Source organism: Protopterus annectens, chromosome 16.part0, assembly GCF_019279795.1.
Source record: "Protopterus annectens isolate FY-2018-M chromosome 16.part0, PAN1.0, whole genome shotgun sequence".
NCBI classification, from domain to species: domain Eukaryota; kingdom Metazoa; phylum Chordata; order Ceratodontiformes; family Protopteridae; genus Protopterus; species Protopterus annectens.
The window spans coordinates 197,266,849-197,286,270 of record NC_056750.1 but is presented as its reverse complement, the minus strand read 5'-3'; the positions used below and the strand labels follow the sequence as shown (position 1 = coordinate 197,286,270).

General features: G+C 40.0%; 1 protein-coding gene across 1 annotated transcript in view; it reads right to left on the bottom strand.

Moving 5' to 3' along the window:
• The window catches only part of LOC122791068 (tubulin polymerization-promoting protein family member 3-like), a 187,873-nt gene extending 168,687 nt beyond the window's left edge, over positions 1–19,186 (bottom strand). Inside the window, exon 1 of the mRNA XM_044058843.1 lies at positions 19,024–19,186. The gene's annotated coding sequence lies outside the window, so the exon portion shown is untranslated. The remainder of the gene's footprint in view (positions 1–19,023) is intronic.
• Between the last annotated feature and the right edge of the window lie 236 nt (positions 19,187–19,422).

Below are 19,422 nucleotides of genomic sequence, written 5' to 3'. Positions count from 1 at the left end.
CTACTAAACAGTATCAGTACCTGAGCACTACAGTACAACTACTATGTTTTAAGTCGTTGCCCTACAAGTAATTGAGCATAGATGGTTAGGTTGTAACTGCCATTCAGAAATGGACATTCAGAAAGCATATAGCTGAAACACCTGATGTCCTTAAGGGGTCATTTGCATATATCCCATGGGCCTCTATCACAGGAGGTTTAAGGTAGCACACAGTGAAAACTCTAGCTTGGCGGGGTTTGTCTTGTAGTTTTTACTAACTGATTTGTCTGTGTGAACTTTTTATTCTTTGGTTTGGATGTTATTTGGGATATTTTCCAGACATCTTAATTGTTATGGGCATCAGCTGGGTTTAAAGACCCTGTGTTTCTGAAGTATAGATAAACAACCCACCTTTACTGTGCTGATGAGGTTATAAGAAGGCTGAAACATGCGTGTCCACAGCTAGTGAGGTTTGGTTTTATTGGTCACAATTTATCCATTAAGACTTAAAAAGCAAAAGTATAAAGTCATGCACATTCAGAAGCCAAATAGCTGAAACACTTGGTATCCTTAAGGTGTCATTTGCATATATCCCATGAGCCTCTATCACAGGACATTTAATGTATCACCCAGTGAAAGCTCTAGCTTGGCTAGGTTTTTCTTGTAGTTTTTACTAATTGGTTTGCCTGTGTGAGCTTTTTACATTTGGTTTCGATGTTAGTTGGCAGATTTTACAGACATCTTAATCATTATGGACATCAGCTGGGTTTAAGGACCCTGTGTTTCCAAAGTATAACCAAAGAATCCACATATACTGTGCTGGGGAGGTCATAAAAAGTCCGAAACATGCATGTCCACAGCTAGTGGGATGCGGCTTTACTGACTTCAATGCGTCCACCTGTAAAGACTTAAAAAGGAAAATTAAAAAGTCATGGCCATTCAGAAGCCATATAGCTGAAACACTTGATCCTGAATGAGGTTATTTGCATTTATCTTATGGTCCTCTATGATGGCTCTATACATATATCTATGATGTATGCTAGTTACTAGGACATCTGCCCAATACATTATGTTGGTGATGCTCTGGTTTTGTTTAGTTTATAGCTTCCTTAGATACAACAGAGGATTTTGCTGATGTTGTGTTCAGAACTGCTACATACTGAATGTAGTGGTAGCTGCTTATCGGCTCATACAGTTTGTCTGCTGCTAAGAGTTTAGCCTCAATATTCTGAATATGCTTACACCTTTAAAGTAACATGAGGTAGTTGGTACACTGCTTGATACAGTTATTATTAACTAAGTCTTTGAAATTGTCTCATAAATTGCACCCATACCTAATCCTCAACCCGCGGTGGTGGTGCTGCGGTAGCATTGTTGCCTCGCAGTAAAACGCTGTCCAGTTCGATTCTCAGCTAGAGCATCTTCTGCGTGGAGACATGCATGAATGGTTGAAGGTTGTGCGTCAGGGCTGGTAACTCGGCACATAAAACTCAACTACCAATCATTAGCGGACCGGAGTTCCACTGTGGCGAGCCCTAACCGGGAAAAGCCGAAAAGACACAACAACCTAATCTAAAGTAAGATCTTCCCTATCTAAAAAATATAATTTACATAAACTTTTGTGCCGCTAGTCAATACTTAATCTTACTGCTGTTAAAAGAACACTAAGTTTTGTAATAAAGTTTCATTGTGGAGCAGTGCTCTAGGTATAAGGTAACTGAAGTTTCATCAGTTTAAGTGAAGGGCCTTCCTAGTGTCATCTTGTAGTGCTCACTGATATCAGCAGATGATATGAGTGGGAGGGATTTCTAAATCAAATTTACATAACAGGCAGACAACTCAAGATCCAAATAGCTAATAACACAAGGGCAGCTACATGCCAGGTAACCCTACTTCAATTTGTGGCTCAAGGACCTGTTGTAACTAATGTGGGAGATGATATGAATTATGAGACTTTGCCTGATTGGCTGTTTTCAGGGAAGGTTTACTAGGAAGTGCTGGAGGGCTTTTTGATCCTTGCATCTCCAATGGAGACCAGAATATGAGACAGCACTGGGATAGAGGTGGGAGCAGGATATGTGAGACATCATCATTACCTTTGAGGTCAGTGACACTCCTAGACCATACCTCTTAGCATCCCCAAGCTTACAAATATGCCAGGATTTGGAGAGGTTGGTCCTTCACCAACTCTACCAGCTAACAACTGTAATACAGTATCACTGCTCAGCTGCTCCACCCCCAGTGGGTGTAACATTGTATAGCCAGCTTGACCTACATGGAGTCAGGGAAGATCAGAGACATGTCTCACAGTGATAGCTGGCCCAGAGGAAAGATGGACAGAGAGACCATGGAATGGCTAGAGTCAAATACAGCCCTACCATGACCAAGCTAAAAAAACCACTAGCTAGCAGTTTGTAGAGACAATAAGGGATAAGAAAATGCACACATACATACATGAATGCATAGATAGATGGATAGATTCACAATTAATCCTTTGGATTCACAAAATGTCATGCAAGTTTTGCTTTCTGGGTCAACCTAAAAGTTTAGAACGTCCACAGAAAATCACAATACAATAAAAACAAAAGCAAATAGAAGAAAACTATGTAAATATACAAACTATAAACAGTAAAATCAAAACTATCTACAGAACAGGTGTTTTTCTCTCAGCTCGGACAATGAAACCTTGCCCTGTTTTCGTTACCTTAAGTAAAAATACTGTTTCCCAGATCCTTGTACAATTTAAATGCATTTGGTCCCTTTGTACTCACAAAATTTAAAATAAATATTTCTTGTCTTAATTTAAGACTTTAAAAATACAAGGAAAAAAAGGTAAAATGACACTGAAAAAAAAAAAAAGACTAGTGTAGTTCATATCTGTGCCAAAACTGTAACAAGGACAGGGCAAAGGTTGCAGCTGCATGCAACAGAAATACACATTTGTTATATTTATTTTACATTCAGTTACTGGGAAGGTCCGACTGGACACCGGTCCTTTTTCAGTGGAGGCCTGGAGAGAAAAGCTCCACATATAACATAGATGAATAAAGTACAATTTCACAAGTACAGAAAAATAACATTATACATTTTACATAAAATAAAACTAGGATAATACTTCAAACTGTACATCAACTAAAAGTAGGATGAAAAAATGGTACACCGTACAGGCACAAAGATGAAACACCTTAAACTGTACAATCAAAATAACATAGTCGATATAGGATTATAATATTATAAAGTATACACCAAGTGTCTATACTTGGAAGAAGCAGTGACTGTTGAGAGGAAGAGATCGGTATGAGGAATGAGAACTGTAAGATAGAGAAATCGACTGCCTGAAAATAAGGGAGACGTATTTACTCTGGGTGCTCAATAAGGAAATGGAGTTAGACTAGCCTGGGGAGTCACACTTACAAATCCAATTAGCTTGTAGGTGTGTTTTTAGAGATTTCTTAAAGTGAGCTAAGGACGTTGTGGCTGATATTAGTGGGCAGAGAGTTGCATTGTTTAGCTACAAAATTTGAATAGAGGGTGGGGGGGGGGGCTCCTGCAGAGTTATTGGCTGTAGTTACTTGAAGGAGGGGCTTATTGTTGGAGTGCAGGACCCTGATGCTGGAGTAAGAGTGTATTCGGTTTTGCAATGCAGGGGTTTTATCGAGGTAATAAAGAATCTTATGGGTTAGTATAAGCTGGTTGTAAAGGAGAAGGTGGGGAAGTTCAAGCCAAATGAGTTGTTTAAGTGCTGAGTAGTCGTGTGTTTGATGTGGGATATTGGTGGCAAACTTTGCAATTTCATTATAGCAGGCATCAGGTTTAGCTAGAACTGATTTTCTAAGATTGGTGAGCATAGGGGATGCATATGGAAGTGTAAAGATGAGATGTGTTTGTACTATTTTAGCCCTGGTGCTGTTTGTGAGGAATTGTTTATTTCTATATAGTCCCCCCATGTTTTTATGTACTTTCTTTATAGTGAGTGAAATGTGAGTGCCAAATTTCATGTTGCAGTCTATCTGAACACCTAAACGTTTGGTGTGAATGACAGGCGAGAGAGTTGTTTTATTGTTGGAAATTATAGTAAACATGGGTATGTGAGTGGAGTGATTAGTAGGCTGGAATATGAGAAGTTTGGTTTTATTGGGGTTTAGTATTAGTTAAGGGTTGGTAAGCCATTCTTCTAAAGAAAGGAAACAGGCCTGTGTTTGTAAATGCAGTAACAGGCCTGTGTTTGTAAATGCAGTTCTTGTACGGAAGGAGAAGAAGAGCTCATTGGTGAGTTATCAGCATATTGGATGACTGAGGCATGTGGAGTAGAGGTGTGGAGGTTGTTTGTGAAGATAGAGAAAAGTAAAGGACCAAGGATGGAGCCTTGGAGAACACCCTCTGTGACTGGTAATAAAGGAGATAGTTCCTGCCTCCACTGTACTGCTTGCTGTCTACCTGTTAAATAACTTGAAACCAGGTAATGGGCTTGGTAAGCCTCCATTCTGAGAGGGATTTAATGAGTTTGTTGTGGTTATCCCAAGAAATATAGCAGCGACATAGTTGCCATTATTTCTGTGGCTGTTTACTATATGAGTGAATGACATAAGGGCTGTTGTGGTGCTGTGAGAGGGCCTATAAACTGTGAGTTTTTGAACGATCTAAAAGCAAATGCTTCCAGCCTGTATTTAACTATGTACATGTCAGTCCTGATAGGTCACTGATCGCACTGCAGCCTATCCATTGTGGTCACCAGTTTAGGAACTCTTCACTGCTTACTTTTACTAGTCTAATCTTGGGGCCAGCAAACGTAGATACAGATATGTGGGTTATCAGTTTCCTGTATGATTAGAGAATCAGTTTGCCATGCTTCATGTTCTATGTCTGTTCATATTACTTCACACCTCAGCACCATGTTGACCTTCACATAGTAGTCTTTCATGGTTTGTTGCATATGTCAAGAAAGGGGTTATTACAATTCTGGAACCCTTTCCTCCTCTATTCTCCCTTTGAACATTCCTTACTAACATGAATGTTTTCCATGGTTATCATTCAACTAATGTGTGTGACTTTGCATTTTTGTTTGCACTAAACCTGACGTGTCCTGTATCTGCCCACAATGAATATTACAACAAATTTAGTATTATAGTTGTGTGATGTCCTAATATGTAGAAATGCACAGCTGGTTGAAACACACATTAGTCATAGATGAGGAAATCCCTCTTTCTCTGAGATGTAGCAACTTCAGATTTGAGGTTCAGGGGAAAAAGCACTTCAGATGGGGGGAGTATGTTTTCTTTTCTTCTTCAGAAACCGACATTCAGACTGCACTTCATTCTTGAAAGTAGCAAGTTTGACCACATGGTACATGAATGCTTGTCCTAGACTTCTATAACATGTGTCAATGGAAACTTGGCCCCACCATTCATGGGCACTGCATCAGTTTTAGTGCTGCCAACAAACATACCATGCTCTCTCATTTCAATGTGATGGTTAACACAACAGTATGAAGCAGGATTAGAGCTAAAAGGAACAGTAAAGTATTTCTCTGTAACTTTCCTGAAACTGCTGAGCTCTTTCCTATTACTGCCTTTGGAACTCTGCATTAATGAACTCTTTCCGTTCCAATATTGGACTTGAATCTCTACCGGCACATAAATAAAATGGGCTTGAGAGTCAAATGTATTACCCAAATCCTATCCCATCCTTGGAAATAACTTCCCCTACAACTAAAATAAAGTGACACCCTAGCATCCTTCAAAGTAAACCTGGGTGATTGGATGGGTAATAAATGTACATTGTGACTGACCTGTTTTAGCCTTTTGGCGAAGGGGGGCAGCATGAGGTAAGGCATAAACAGTCTTTGATCCTATGATCCTTTACATGATCTGACTGGTCATGTGACCTGATACTGTGACGTGCAGACTTTGACAGCTATCCATTATATATATGACACCTTAACACCTACTGATTATCTGCTACATGGTCCCTGAAGCTTTGCAGCATGGCTTGTGCCTGGAGTTTCCAGACTGGTGAGAGGAGTTCACAGGACTGTGTCTTCCTAGCAATAATATTATCAGTACTCCCTTGACCACTGCGCATTATTCTCCTGTATAGGTGGGTGGGGGGTGTTCCTCACAGCAAATGGTTGTTGTCCAACACTAATTTTGTGCTGAGCCACAGAGACTCAAACAGAGAAATTCTTCTAGGTCACTCTGTCCGGAAATGTAATCCCAGAAAGGCTTTTTATAAGGGACAGTTGTAATGGAACCTACACATTGCCATTTAGGGTGAGATGATAATATGCAACATCAAATCTGTGAATAATAGAATAGTAATTATTGTGGATCTTGTGAGATAAGTTAACCTGCCATGCATTAGCAAATCTTTTGGGATGAAAACAGTAGTTCTACTTTAGAGGTCAGTGGTCCCCCTGGTATTCTGGTAAATTGGCTACAAGACAAATAACTCCTAGTTTAATGATATGATCATTATTTCTGGATCAAGGCTGAACTTAACTGAGGTAAATTAACACCAACCACTTTTAGGTTTTTCACAGATGAGAGCATAATGCATAGAGCTTTCCTCATTTACCACCCAATAGGAAACAGGGAACATGTTCCAAAGAAAGTTATAAATTTCTTCAAAGAAAACAACAGCAGGTTGACAAAGAATGTTGGAAACAGATGGTTTGGTTACTCATAGATCTGTGGGTTTCCTGACTTCTTTTTAACATAATTCACAAACCTCTTCCTCTGCTTACACCATTACCCCCCCCCCCGAGCACACAGAAGCACACACCCTCACAAACATTAATCAACAAACACTTTTTTTTGTACTATTTTACAGTTTGCCATTATATCAAGGATGGCAAAGCTGCTGCATTACTGAGACTCAGAATCATCCTAATAGTTGGAGAATATTCTGCATCTTGCTCCTTTCAACTTAGAATCAGCTCCCCAGAAAAATAAGTATAACATCCACAATGCATTTATAAACTCTGTATGGTCCTTCATGTCTAAACAAGTATACTGCAAGCTTTTCCACTTCCCACAAGCAGGCCAGTCACACCCCAGTTAGCAAATATAAAGACGTCATCTATACTTATGTTTCACTTTCTAGCCTTCTTTATCTACCCGTATACTTTCTCCCTTAACCTCAAGCTTATCCCTCTGAATAGGTCATATCTCCACTACTTAGAATGCAGGATGGATACCTCACTCTATCCCAAATGTAGCAATTCCCTATCTATATATCCTACCCCCCCCCCACAAAACAAATAAAACAGTTGCTAACCACTTGCTCTTGTGTTGCTTCAGCCTTAGCTGGTACCAAACCATCAACATTCAGCTCACTTAACAGTTCCTGGCTCCCCTAATCTGACCCCTCTGTAGAACTTGAGTACATGTTGTATGGATCGGTCTCATTTACTCCTTGCAATATGAGCTGCCTTGAGCACCTTGGTTTATGGTAACAGCTTTAAAACTAAATTGTACCTTGTTCTACAACACTCTTATTCTGGCATTCATAGTGACCATCCTGAGAAAGGGTTATTCACATGTGCTTTTACTCTTATTTAGCACTGATCTGTGTACAATGTCTATTTATTTATTTTATTTTATTTTATATTTGTTTACTACAGTGTCCGGCTGGGCAGTGGAAGCCTGGGGAGAAAAGCTCCATTACAAAGACACATTACAATCAATACAAGAAATTGATAATAATCAAAAATACATAACTTTGCTAACTATAGATAGTAAATAGCTTATACATACACAATAAAAATTGGGAGAGTAATATAAAGTGGGAAAAAATGAAAGCTAACAAATAAACCAGCATAAAATAGCTTGTGCCATCATAGATAAATGACTGATCAGTAGATCAATATCACGGTTTTGGTGGTAAGTATCTGAGATACATGTATGGTATATGAACAAGAATATGGCTGATTGTTGTTATGCTAGTGTTACTTGTTCTAAACAGTGATAGCTAAGGCTACATTGAGGTGACGTACAAGAAGGAGGGTATATGATGAAACTGTAAGGATGCTTGAGATAGGTAGATAAAAATAGGAGCAGAAGTGAGCTTGAGATAGGTAGAGAGAAATTGGAATTCCTTGAGAGAAGGGATAGTTTGGATATTAGAATTTATTAAGGGAAGAGATATTTTGGTTGTAAGAACAAGGAAGGACAGAAGGATTAGTCTGGATTAGTGTAGGAGCAAAGCCAGTTTCTCATCAGGTGTTCCTTAAGCAGTAGTTTAAATTTGGATGTGTTGCTTGAATTTAATGTTGTCTGAAGCATGGGATTCCAGGACGTAGATACTTGGTAAGAGTCTAGAGAGTTACCGTAACAATTATTAGATTTAGTTACTTTGAGTAATGGTTTGCTGGAGAATCTTAGTGGCCTGCCATTTGAGTAGGGCTTCATAGGTTCATAGGTAGGTACTAGGCTATTAGCCCTAGGGCCTATATAGGCCCAGCCAAAAAGGTACCCTGGCTTTCGCCACCCAAGAAAATTATTTTCCTGTGCCCCTGTTGAGCAGAGCCACATAAGTGATCCCTGGCGTGAATTTCCTATTTCCCATCCAATCATCCAGGTTTTTCTTGAAGAGTGCTAATGAGGAGCTCTGTTTGACATAGATAGGTACTCTGTTCCAGAGTATGGGAAGTCTCTGGAACAGGAATCTATCCCTCCAGCATGTTCTGTTTATTGTGGTGACACGGTTTAGGTCCCTAGAGCGTGTAGCTCTGAGGGATTGGGATTTCTTTAAGTGGAGTATGTCTAACAGCTCTGAGTTTGACATAGCTTTGTATGTTAGGCAGAGATCACCTCTGAGTAGGCGATATGTGACTGAGTAAAGCTGGAGTTTTTTGAGAATGTCTGCGTAGGGCATATGTTTGAGGCCAGTAATCCTCTTTCTGAGGTATTTCTGTGGCCTTTCCAGTTGTTGTAGATGTCTTGTGAGGTACATACCAAAAGGGAAGTTGTACTCTATAATAGGTCTAATGAGTGATGAGTAGAGGGGAACAATGACCTCTTTTTTTCTGGATGAGAAACCTTTTGTGATGAGGTGAGCCATGTAAAAGGATTTCCTGACCACTGCGGCGATGTGATTATCAAAGGAGAGATTACTGTCCACCTGTGTCCCAAGGTCTCTTATCACACTTTCGGCATTAAGTAGACTACCACATATGAGGTAGTTCATGGGTGCAGAGTTTTTACCAAAGGGGATGACAATACACTTTTTGGCATTGAGCTTCAGGCCATGACTTTGACACCAGGCATCTGTCTCAGTGAGGCCCTTTTGTAGTATGTCCACATCATTAGGAGTTTTGATTATGGTTCCTAGTTTGCAGTCATCTGCAAACTTTGTTAGCCAAAGACCGTCTGTGTTAGCCTGTACTTCAGAGAAGTAGATACCAAACAGGAAAGGACCCAGGACTGAACCCTGTGGTACTCCACTTGTCACTGGTCTGAAGTCGGATTTGGAGTCTGCTACTTTCACGGTGTGGGTTCTGTCCATGAGCCAGTTGGCAGCCCATCTTGTGACATAGGGATTTATACCTAGTTTAGTGAGCTTATCTATAATTCCAGATTAGAGGATGGTGTCGAAAGCCTTGGCGAGATCTAGATAAGCTGTGTGAACCACCTTACCCTCATCTATGGCTTTGGTGACTGCTTCAAAGAAGTCAGTCAGGTATAGGTGACATGATCTGCCTTTTACAAACCTGAACTGAGTAGGGTCCAGAGTTTGGAGATTACCAATGTCTTTGTTTATGAGTTCCATGATGATACGTTCCATGGCCTTGCAGACCAGGCTCATCAGGCTAATGGGGCGGTAGTTCCCTGGGTCCGTCATGGCTCCCCCTTTGTGGAGTGGGATAACCGTTGCGGTGTGCCATTCAGTGAGTACAAAGCCTGAGGTGAGGCTATGATTGAACATGGTACTTAGGTAGGGTGCCAGTTCATTCTGTAGTTCATGTAGAACGCAACCTGGGATATTGTCAGGTCCCATGGATGCTGTGTTCTTAGCTTTGGAGAGTGTGTTTTTACCTGTGCAGCTGTGATTACAGGAACATTGCATTCTTCCGGTATAGAGATGGGCCCTCTAGGGGGGGTGAGAGGGGGGTAAAGTTAGCACTGAACCTATCTGCCAGGATGTTGGCAATATCAGTTGGTTCTGTATATTTAGTGCCATTGTGCTGTAGCTCAGAGCAGATCTGAGTGTTGCCATTGAGATTCTTGACATAGCTATAGAATGCTTTGTGGTTGTCTTTAGAGTCAGTGGCAATTTTGTTTTTGTAACTAGCTTTGGAGGATTTTATGAGGGATCTCAGCTTCTTACTGAGGTTGACCAGTGAGTTCCTCCAGTCATGGGATTTTACTCTTTTTTGCAACAGTTTCTTTCTTCTGTTGTAGAGTTTGTTTATGGTAGAGGACCACCAGACTGGCTTCCTTTTTTTGGAGGATAGCATCTTGGTTCTGTTAGGGATAGCATGATCCAAGCACTCGTGTAAGCGCTTATAAAGTGCATTTGTGTAGGATTCAGCAGTCGTATCTCTATTGTCCGTCTGATTGGGTGTCATGAAGTTTGCCACTTCTGTCTTAATAAGTGTGAATTTGGCTTTGGAGAACTTTTTACTGTGGTTTCCCTAATTGGGGGTGGGGTTGGGATGTGGATGATTAGCTTGTGGTCGGATCTGACCAATGAGGAATTGACCTCTGGTGTGGAACACCGGTTGCCCATGTTGGTAATGACCAAGTCTAGGATATTGCTGCCCATGGTGTGAATACGTTGATCCACGGCATTGGAATTTATGAATTCCAGAAAATGTTGAGCAAAAGAGTTGGTACATGAGTAGTTTTCCAAGTTAATGGTGGGGTAGTTGAAATCGCCCATTATTAGGGTGTTGGGTTGTACCCTAATACTTTCCAGTGTATCAAGAAATCAGGAGTGGGAATCCTGGGGCATGGTGGGGGGTCTGTAGCAAGCTACAATTTGGATTGCGGTCTTGCCCAGAGTTAGTTGCACTTGGATAATCTTGGATGTATTATGCTGTGCAACTAGCCTGGAGGTGTGGATATCCTTAATGAATATGGACACACCTCCACCTTTAGTGCTTCATTCCAGGTTAGGTGGCTGAAAGGTGTGGTATGAACTATAGCCTGGTAATGCAGGGGTGCTCTCTGGAGCCTTGAACCAGGTCTCTGTCACTGCACAGATGTCGATGTTTTCCATTTTAAGTGCCTCGAGTGAGTGCATTTTGAGGTTTAGACTTCTAGCATTGAGTAGCATTACCCTCAGATTTCGCTTGCTTGTACCTGTTATTGTGGTGAATTTGTCATTTGAACCTTGCCTAAAAAAGGCACTATGGGGGTGGCAAGAGCATTTGCCAGTATCCGGAATCCCAAGGGCGACAGGTGCAGGCCATCTCTAGCAAAGCATCGTGGTCTGTCGATCATGTCATCCCAGGCAGGCAAATACTGGATCCCCTTAGAATGACACCAGAAGCTTAGCCATTTGTTGAAGTCAATCATTTTGTCCTTGTACTGTGGTATCATTCTGGGTGATGACAGGATGCTACTCAGGTCTAGGGTCATACCTGCTTGGGCTACAAGATTGGAGAGCTCCTCCATGTCTCTTTTCATGTAGTCCAGGGAGGTACGTCTCCGGTCATTCACACCAACATGGACAATGACAAAGTTATATTTATACTTATTGTGGAGTGACCTGAGTGTGTGCATTATGTGGCGGAGCCTGGCACCTGACAGTAACTTTCTCCTTGTTTAGCCTGGTGAGTGGAACATCAGTGTGCCTGACTATAGAGTCACCTATGACTAGAGTGTTGGGTACGTTATGCCTTATGGGCTGTGGTTGAGTGGCACACTGAGTTTGTACTAAGCTCTTGAGTGCTGGACAGTTGTCTGGATGGTGGAATATGGAATGAATGAAAGTTAGTTTGTTGAGGGCTAGGAGATTGGTAGTTCAGTCCAATTTAGTTTATAAAGTGCAGTGCAGTGATGTGATCTGTAAGGGAGGTTAATAGCGAATCTTGCAATTTTGTTATAGCAGGGCTCCAGTTTGTTTAAATCTGATTTTTTGAGATTAGTGAGTACCGGTGAGGCATATAGAAGGGTAGAGAGTAGATGAGTCCTAGCTATGTAATATCTAGTGGCCTCAGTGAGGTATGGCTTGACTTTGTATAGTGAGCCTAGCTTAATGTGGACCTTTTTGATAGTTAGTGAGTTTGTCAAATTTTAGGTTGTTGTCAATTGTGGCTCCAAGGAGTTTGGTGTGCTGGACAGGATCACTTTTAGTTTTATTGGCTGAGTAGACGGTGAAGGGGGAGCATTATCAGAAGCTTTTCTATTAGTGAAGAGAATAAGCTTTGTTTTATTTAGACTGAGTATGAGCCGAGAGTCCGAGATGTATTTTTCAATGTCTTGGAAAGATTGTTGGGTTGTTTGTAGGAGTTCTGGTAGGGAGGGAGCTGAACATATAAGGGAGGAGTAGTCTTCGTATTGAATGATGGTTACATGCTGGGTGGCTGTGCTGAGCCTGCTGGTGAAGATTGTGAAGAGCAGTGGAGCAAGAATTGAGCCTTGGGGTACTCCTACTGAGACTGGTAATAGGGTGGAGAGTTCATTTTGCCACTCAACTGCCTGTTGGCAGTCAGTCAGTTCGCCGAGAAACCAGAAGAGGGCTGTCTGGTTTAGGTCTAAGGAAACCATCTAATTTAGTAGCTTTTGGTGGGATACTGTATCAAAGGCCTTAGACATATCAAGAAAGATAGACAACCTGGTTGTCATTTCTAAGCTTGGTTGATTGAGTTTGTAAAACTAACAATGGCAGTGGTTGTACTGTGTTTAGGTCTGAAGTCATGTTGAGATGCAGATAGGAGATTATTGCTTAGCAGATAGTAGAAGAGTTGTCTGTGTATGCATTTTTCAAGAATTTTGGTTATGGGAGGGAGGAGGGCAATTGGCCTGTAGTTTGACAACTCAGTAGAGGAGCCGCCTTTGTAAGAGATGATATAAGACACTTTCCAAAGTTTGGGGATGTAATTCTCAGCAATGAAATGGTTTATTAGGAAAGATATAGGTTAGGAGATGGCATCTGCTACTAGCTTTAGAAATTCACTGGGGAGTTGGTCAGCTGCGAGGGAGGAGGGCTTTTTTGATGGTATTAGTTTGAATTGATTCGACTGAAAAGAAATTGAGGGTTCTGTCTAATTCATTAGGAATAGATGGGTGGGGGGCTTGCAGTTGTTTTTTACTAGGGAGAATATAGAGTTGATAAAGTGTGAATTAAATTGTGAGGCAATGCTATCTGTGGAATTTGTTGTGGCTAGAGCTGGGGTTGTGATCTGTCCAGGCTTTAGTAGTTGTGAGGTTGTGATCTGTCCAGGCTTTAGTAGTTGTTTGATGGCTCCCCAAAATTTGGTGATTTTGTTAAGTTGTTGTATATTATAGCTTTTTTGTCATGCCTGATTTGTTTTTTGGCAAAGTTGCATAATTGACTGTAGGTAAGAAGGGAGTCTTGATTTTTTGGTCTTGTGGTATAGGGACCAGGCTCTGTCTCTGTTTGAGGAGCTGCTTGGTGTCGTTGGTAAGCCATAGTGTATGCTTGGAGTTAGAACGGGTCTTTCTTAGGGGAGCTAAGTTGTTTAGGATTTTGAGGAATTTGTCAGTGAAATATTGAACAACCCTGTCAAGATGCAGATATTTAATGGGGACCAGTCACATTATTACAGGAGGGATTTGAAGACTTAGTGGAGAAATGTCTTTTGTTGCAGACAAGTTTGTAAATTATATTTTTAGTAGGGCAAGTGCGGCGCCTAAGAAGGTAAATGGATAGGTGATCACTTAGACTCTCAGGGAGCTATCCAGATTGGTGACAGAGAGGGTTTGAGATAGGTCTCCTGTACAGACACAGCCACTTCCTCAGCCCCTCTACCCATCAAACCCTGGCATCCACCTTCCTGCTCCCCTCCCTTATGTATGGTGCCCCTCTGTTCACCAATCTCCACCTCTGCTTACGATCCAAACTTGAATCCTGCTACCACAAGATCTGCAAATTTGCAACCAATTCAAAAAACTCATCCCACCACTGCCACTCCCTCCTCACCCTCAGTTGGCTTGAACTACCCAACTACCTCATTTGCCTACAACTCACCATTGCCCACAAGTTCATCTTTAAACCTGCAAACTGCCCATCTCTCACTACATCCTTAAAACCCTATATACCCAACTGCTCACTCAGATCTACAAACCAAAATCTCCTTAAGTTCTACAAACCAGCACGACTTCCTGGCCATCTACTACTGTCCTACTCCTTAGCTAAATAGTATAACTCTCTTCCTTCTCACCTATGCAGTCTACCAACCTACCGAACCATACGAATTTCAATTCTGAGCTATTCACTTATCTATCAACCAAATGGGAATGCCCATGTCATGCTCCAACATAAACCCTTCTCAACCCCCTTTCTTTCTACCCTGCACTGAAATCATCACAAATTACCACTACTGTTGCTTCATTTCAACCTAAAACAATCTCTCCCCTACCTGGGACTGATTTTCTCTCTGCTATCTAATGTACTATACTTTCCATAACAAATATTCTGGTGCTTTCACCATGCAAAATGGTTCACCTAACCTGCAAAGGGCTAGTAACCATATATTTAAATGTTAAATCACTAGTGCTTATTACATAATGTATTCTTCTGTAAATGTTTAATTGTTCTGTATGAATCTTTGTTATTCTTTTTGTAACATGTAACTTGCAATATTTTGAAGCTTTTCTCCCCAGGCCTCCACTGAAAATGGTCTCTTTATAGCCCAGTGGACTTCCCCGTTCATCAAACTTAAATACATAAATAAAAGTGTCCAATCCAGGATTGATTCTTTTTTTGCTATGCTTGTCAAATCTGGTAGGGGATTGTATAATTTGACAGAAACCATGGAGGTTAATAAAATAAGAGGGATGTTGCGAAGAGTAGGTGTACTAGTCCCTGTTGAAATCACCCATTATTATTGTTTCTTGACTAAAAGTTGAGGCACACCAACAAGGAAGGCCTTCAGTAATGATGTGTTGTTACCTGGGGGTATATAAATAGCTATTATAATGATGTTTTTGTTGTAGGTTATTGAAAACGGATTATTAGAATTTCAGAATTCAAGAGGTCTGGGGGGGTTGATTTGAAGTCTTTCTAATTTGATAGCATTTTTATATATTACAGCTATGCCACTGCCTCATTTATGAGTCATGTCGTGTCTATGGATGTTATAAACATGAGTTAGAATTTCACTATCTGGTATGTGGGGTTTTAGCCATGTTTCTGTTAGGACTGCTAATTTGGTAGAGTATTGGGTTATAGTTGCATGAATTAATTTGTTTTATTTAGGATGCTTCTTGGTTTCATGTTTAATATTAAGAGATTGGAGCTATTTTTGTGAGAGATTAGTGATGTTTGGGGAGTAGGGCTAGTTTGGAGTGAGAGGGGTTTGATTAAGGGGTTGAGGTCCTGGATTAGGATTTATGTCACCACTTAGTCTGATCAGGGTAGAACTGAATAGAAATAGGTGTGTGAGTTTGGTAACTATAACATATTTGTGCAGTAAATGAGGGGTTAACTGCGAGTGTGTATATTTAAATGTGAAGAGTTCTGTACTGGAGATGTTGTAAAGGTATGGCGATATGATGATGTTGTTTAAAGGAGTATGGGGTGTGATGCTGAGTGGGTTAGTGGGGGAGTAGATAGTTATGACCTGTTGCATTTGATAACATGTAAAAAGGTAAGAGGCAATTAGTAGAATAAAAAGTACAAAGTGTTGGAGCAACATTGTGTTTATATTTAATTTGGGGTTAAGTGCTGTGTCGGTGAATGGTTACAGGGAGTAGCTAATGAGGGTGTATCTGCTATAAGGATGGGTTGTAATGAGATTAAGAAAAGCAATCTGTTGTATATCTGGTATAGTAGGGTAAATTGTTATAATTCTCTAGGTTGATGTTATACCTTTAGTACTGCTCGCAATTGCAAAATAATGTACACGAGAACTGCTATATGATAAAAGTTCTTGGACTAATCACAATGTAAGCATATCCTCTTAGTAATATAAAACTGTAGATCTACCTAATTTGAATGTTAATTAGTAAAGTGTGCAATATCTATTATTACTTGATTATGGTACGCATTCTGTAACAACAACTGTACCACATGTGTATGTCTTGTTTATCTTCTTCAGCATATTTTGTGAAAATATTCAATAAAAAGAAACTTGATAAAAAAGAAAAGCAATCTGTGTTATAGTATACTGCTAATTGACAATTATGTGTAAGACTGATGTGACTAGATGAGTAGTATAATAGCAAACATTACACAGTGGTAGGGTTAAGATTCCTTTAGTCCTGCAATCTGATTGGTAGAAATAGTTTTCTAACAATTATAAAACATTGTAATACACTTCTGTAAGAAGCATCATGAAAGTGAATGGATGCAGGAACAATATGAAATTCCACTGAACCACCTTCTAAAATGAACTTAACAGAAGTAATACAACTGTGGCAAGTGTGCAAAGCAAATGATGACAAAATTTGTTTTAAAAACTTCAAAACATATTTTCACAGTATGCAATTATAACTGTGGCAAGCGTGCAAAGCAGATGATGACAAAATATGTTTTAAAAACTTCAAAACATATTTTCACAGTATACAATAATGTCACAAAGTGAAGGAACACAAAACTAAGTAAAACATGCCTCTTACGCTGACAGATGATGGCCACTTAAAATAAACAGACAAGCACAGAGGGATGTGAAGTACACAACACCAACACATCACAGACATCTTGTACAAATAAATACACACACACACACACACACACACACACACACACACACACACACACACACACACACACACACACACACACAGCGTTAGTGGCCACCAGTGCACAGACCTGACACACAATGCTAATGAGACAAAACGGGACCTTAGAAAGGACTCCCTTTTTGTGTAAATAATGCTGCTATGAGTAAATTCGGCATTCCTCATACTTATATATGATTTATTGCTTTATTTTGCAAATTTTATATTGATCCTCACACATTAACTTTTTGTGTGCCCCTCCCCATTGCAGCTTGTGGCTAAAATGGGTCTGCAGACCATTCCGCCTAGATGTTAAACTCACACCTGCATTTGAGCCAGAACACAGAACGATGTAACTGGCCTCCATTTCTTCCTCAGACAACACAGAATTACTTATACCAAGAAGAAATGCTTCTCAGTTTTTGTTAACCATGGCAAATTTTCCTGCCAGCTCAATTCATGACCCTACATGTCTACTTGAAACACTTCAAGCATTGTTAAAACCCTTCAAGCATTTGTCTTCAAGGATTTTTGCACCAGTCACTACTCTGGGTGTAAGGAAGTTCTTCTATGCACATTTCACATACACTGTATATTCTATACAATCCCATTTTACTTGTGAGGGATGGAAAGCCCCAAAGATTCTAACTGCATATAATTATAATTACACACATCTATTTTACGTGTCACTTTATGTACATTCTGTATCTGGTTACCAGTCAGAGGTCTTCACTTACAGAATGTCATTAGCTGTTTAAAAGTAATGCATCTAAATAAATCACAAATAACTTATCTTACATAAAATCACAGCTCTGCATGCATAAAGTAAGCTACAAGCACGTGTTTTTGCTTTTGCACCATCAATCTCCATGAAAGGCAGTTTAGCATGAAGGCTTCCATTTTCAACAGTATGGATTATTCTACTGTGGACAAAAGATAGGTTTCAGTTAGCAATGTTCTCAGTCTTACACCAGCTGGCATTACGTAATACATTAGTGATGAGAACTTGTCTTATGCTATGCTTGTTTCAGCAGACAAATGACAAAGATCCTGATGCTTCGAAAATCACACATTTCCTTGTCAGAACTAAAAAGCATTGTTAAGACTTTTGTTCTGTGCCCATCCCATACATTGATGCGAACACCAATGCTCTTTGATTCGACTCAGACCTTTATTTGTACCCACATAGCCTGTGGCATCACAAGAAAAGTCACACATTGTCAGAAAGTATGGATGGCCTAGAATACAGAGTAGTCCCTTATCTATTACTATTATGTAATGTACCCCTGCGCAGAAAAATGCATCTGACCTGTTTTAAAAGGTATGACAGCAAATGGGCGGGTGCCACAACAATAGTCTTCATCATTATTATAAAATTATTTAATTGCAGAAATGCAATATGCAGGAATTGGGAGGCAAACAGAGGACTACTTTCTCCTGTACTTCTAATCACTTTCTTGTGCTACCTGTGTCTCACTTTCTTCATTTGTGAATATCACAATGTCTGCAGACTTGTGCATTTTGTACACATCACAGAACTCTGCAAGAGTTCATTGCATATTGTCAACACTTTGCATTTCCTGAGCCAAAATGAACTACCTATATGGGAAAAACCTGCACAATAGCTGATTTACTAAAGATGTTTCTAAAGGTATCTGGATTGCATCATCATGTTACGTCTCTGCCTTTTGCAAGCATAAAACACACACAGTTGTGAAAAAAACTGCATTAATGTACCACATTACTGTACATGTGAAAAAACAAGTTCATATTGTCAGTCTCATCTTTCACTATCATAAACTGTATAAATATTAGGTATCCAGCAAAGTACGCATCTCACACTGATCATTCATAACTCAGGAAGTAAACAGAGACTAAATTCCACATGGTGAGCGTATGTGACTCTGAGAGATCTGTGTTTCATTTTAAGGTAAAAAATATTGACCTCTAAGAAAAGAAACTGCATATTTCAAAACTAGGCTAAATGCACTTGAAAAATGTTACTTTGCATTGCTTTGTAAAACAGACCAATAGTTTAATGCAGAAAATGAAGCAGGCATTTGATTTTATGTTTATGAGCTGCAGAAGTGTATTTCTCAGCTTAGATAATATTGCGCATCTAATTTCTGCAATTCTTTCAGTATGGAAGGTTTGAAAATGCACAGTTAGAAGGTGACAATATGCAGAAACTTACCTTTTCAGAAAATTCACTGATGAAGTATCTCAGGTTTGTTTTCTGCTTTCACGTACACAGTGAAATGGTCCCTCAATCTCTCTGTTTCTTTTGTTTTTCTGTCTTCTTGCGGACACCGCCCTCCTGAGCAGCATCAGCACCAGGCAGTGAGATGTGACATCAGACAGAAATAATAGATCAATGTCAGGTCTGAAAACATGGCCTCAAATTAGCATCAACACCAGGCAGTGAGGTAGAGCATCAGACAGAAATAATAGATACACATCAGCTCTGTATACAAGGAACAAAATTAGCAACAGACGACAGCAGAAATGAATGGACTTGCATTCCATGTAAGTCCCAGAGCCCCATATTAGTATTGACATGCAGAAATGAAGGAAGACAGTACTATCAAATGTA